Source organism: Patagioenas fasciata, unplaced genomic scaffold (assembly GCF_037038585.1).
Source record: "Patagioenas fasciata isolate bPatFas1 unplaced genomic scaffold, bPatFas1.hap1 Unplaced_258, whole genome shotgun sequence".
NCBI classification, from domain to species: domain Eukaryota; kingdom Metazoa; phylum Chordata; class Aves; order Columbiformes; family Columbidae; genus Patagioenas; species Patagioenas fasciata.
Window position 1 is genome coordinate 76,216 of NW_027288686.1, and position 3,428 is coordinate 79,643.

Below are 3,428 nucleotides of genomic sequence, written 5' to 3' on the forward strand. Positions count from 1 at the left end.
AATGCTTTTAAAATCCTCCCAGCCTCCCTCCATCAAAAGCATTTCAAATCCTGGAAGTCGAAGCGCTCTGCCTGCTCCAGGAGCGCCAAGCAAACCTCAGCTCCTGGCAACAGCGTCCAGCTCTTCTACACCCAATCCAGGGACTGCACATTTCCCTTCTTCCCACACAACTCTGCAAGTAACTTCACCTAGAACGCTTCTCTTTTACACAGGGTAACTGTCTGCATCACAACTTCTGTGCTCAACACAAAACTTCTATCAGCGCCTGTGCACAGATACAGCAAGTAGTTTTCTGTGAAAGAAAAGAAAGACTGGCACATGACACCTAGAAGCGTTTATTTTATGCAACAAACTTAAATATGATCATGTGTACATAAAAGTGTACACTGTTTCTATGCTGAACAATGCCAGGAAACATAATATTGATGCAACAATCTTCTAAAATAAACATTAAAAAATGAGCCTGGACAGGAAGACAAAATGCAAAACAGACTTACTTCCAATCAGCACAATGCTTAAAATTGAGAGCAATCCTAAACATTTCCAACTTTCCTTACAAAGCTGCCAAAGTCCAACTATTTTTAAAAATTGATTTTTTTTTTCTTTACATCAATAATAAAAATCTGGTGGCAAACATTATAAAATCAAATGCTGGACTGTCTTTACTCCTTTAAAATTTAGAATATTCCAACAGAACCACAGGAGTAAAAACACTTAAAAGTGATATATGTTTTTATAAAACAAACATCAATATGTACACTTATTGCAAATTATATTAAACTAAAATGGAGGGAAAATTAAAAAATGAAATGTCTACTTGCGAATTAATAATAATTTTAAGTGATTACTTTCCCACTCTGATAAAAATCAGAAAGCAACATTTATAAAATTGCCACCACATGACTTTTCATAGCAGGGACTGAAATCTGTACATCTTATTTTTGCAGAAAAGTAGGCAGGCAGAAAGAATTATACATAAAACAGTCTCCAAAAGTAAAGCAAAAAAACTTTTTGTGAGCTTTTTCTCCTCTAGTCTTGTTTAAAATCCATTCAGTAGACTTCTACTTTTTCTGTGAAACATGGGGATACCTGGCTCTAGGATCACGAATTTTCAATGTCAGTGTAAGGACCTCCTCTGGCTTTCTTTAAAAAAAAATGCAGCATGAAAATTAACGGTGTAAATACACTTTTAAACTCCAGAATGCAGGAACTGGAACCAAGTGTTAAGCAATTTGCTTAATTATTGACTTTTCATAAAAAAAGTCTCTGGGGAAATAAGTACAGATGCTTTTAGCCTCTCTCTCAAGAGTTTCTGCTTTACATTTCCATTGAGAAGGATTAATTTCAGGTGAAAGGGAAGCATAGTTTTCCTTCTGGTTTCAGAGCTGAAAGCTGTGTGTTTTGAAGTAATTTCAGTTCTTGTACAGGAAATTTCTGAATCCTAGTTTTTGCAGAAGCTTGGAGCATGCCTTTATTTGGCCTTCATTTCCTCCCTTTTGGAGCGAGTTTTCTTTTTACCTTTTTGGGGGGCAGAAAAGGAAAGAAAAGTTAAGGACATGGAAATTACAACTGGTTTTGAATCAAATTCCTACCTACATACTTTACAATTTAGCTTTTACACTCTTTTTTATATTCTTCCAACTCCATCTTGTATCTTCTTAACAATTACATAATTAATTGAATGTAATTGAATTTTCTTATTGCATAGCACTATTTCCTAGTAAACTTGGAAATACACAAGTTAAGTAATAATAATTATTCCATAACCGAATAATGTCTTTTTCAGCATAAACAGAAATACATTTATCTATAGCTTTTATTGAAATCAGAGAATAAGAATGCTAACTTGTTGTAATTTACTGTATTTAATGACCTAGGTTTATAAAAATAGCCTTACTTAAGAACCAGCACTACTTCTAAAGTTTTTTTCAAGCATTTACAGTAACTTATACGTGTCTACTTAAAAGCAAAAACCCTACCAGACGTAGCTATCTTTACACACATTTTTCTAGAAAGACAGACAAATTTCTTTGATTCCTTACTGTATAAGCTACAATAACCACCCCCCCCCGAGTTGTCCTATATAAGATGCCTGCTACACCTTAAGGAATCCTCCCTCTGCTATCTCTGTCTCCTCAGTCTCTTCCTGGCTGCTGCCACAGGCCTTAAAAAGATCCATTGCATTTTGGGAATATTCTGGGCTGGAGTCTATCTCCAACAGTGAATCTCCATCACTTCCAAGCACCTGGCTTCTGAAAAACGTTAACAATGGTTTGGCATTTTTTCCAACAAACACTGAGGTATTACATATTTTAAAGAAGTTATCCAACAGAGGTGGTTTATTAAAGGCTATGGGTAGTGCAATTTGTTATGAAGACTTAAAGAATTTTGATGTATTAAACAAACGTTGCAAGGCAGTTCACAAATATTACTCTATTGAAAGACCAAACAATGTATTAGTGTATGAACCTTGCTGTGAGAGCAAAAGGTAGTTCTTTTTGACCAAGGCTCTCTGCAAGATCTTCAATTTACAAAATCTCTAGAAAGAAACAATTCCAACTATTCCTTCCTTTCTTAGATTACTTTGTGATTTCTTCCAGCACACAGGTTTGCTGACCTTATTGCTCTACAGCTTTGGACACTCTTGCATTAAAATTATTATTGTATCAGATTCAGCTAAACAAACTGCTTAGTGTTTACGTGCATTTGTGGTTTGCTTATATTAGAAATCAAATCAACATACGTAAACGCTAGAGTACAGAAAAATAAATTATCGTCCATGAGCTGTTTTGTAATTCGTATAGTTCCAAATTCTGCTTTTCATTTACTTAAAATATATATTAAAATATTGTTAATATTAAAGAAGCACAGACCAAACCTATCGCAAAGAATTACAGCTAGAATTACAGTTTTTTCTGTTGATTAAAGACGATAGTTTTTCGAGCCATTATTATCAATGAACTGGAGCAGAGCAGAGCACTTGCATCCCTGTGTACTTGGCGGAAATGAACGCGCTGAACACCCTCAACTCTCGGTTCTTTTACAGAGCAGCACTAGTATGGGGAACCAGGATGCAACAGGCAAAACCGGGTTAAATTATCCTGTTCTCACCAAACAAATTCATTTCTCCAATTCCAGCTGCTCTGGTACTTACTTTGAAAAACAGAACACAAAACAAGATACGCTGGACCATAGTGTTTATAAGTCATTGTGGTTTAGTTGTGCCCTTTAACACAGGTTAGATCTGCTATAATGGCAAATTCGGGGTCTGACTCGAGAAAGGAAATGCCCACCCCACCCATGTATTTAATTTGTTTATTTTTACCTTTGTAGATCGATTTGTCTCTGTGCTGCTGCTGGCTTTTTTGCTGTGTCTTGCTGTTTTGGTGCTTTGGCGTTACCTGCCTCCAAACTCCCTGGACTTTCTT

At 35.8% G+C, this 3,428-nt stretch overlaps 1 long non-coding RNA gene across 2 annotated transcripts; it reads right to left on the bottom strand.

Moving 5' to 3' along the window:
- Positions 1-319: 319 nt before the first annotated feature.
- On the bottom strand, positions 320-3,422 carry LOC139826818 (uncharacterized). Of its 2 annotated transcripts, XR_011736949.1 has the most exons (3): positions 3,326-3,422; positions 2,102-2,252; positions 320-1,518 (listed from the first exon to the last, which is right to left on the bottom strand). It is a non-coding gene; the product is annotated as an uncharacterized lncRNA (long non-coding RNA). The 2 variants fall into 2 exon arrangements; XR_011736948.1 differs by lacking the exon at positions 2,102-2,252.
- Between the last annotated feature and the right edge of the window lie 6 nt (positions 3,423-3,428).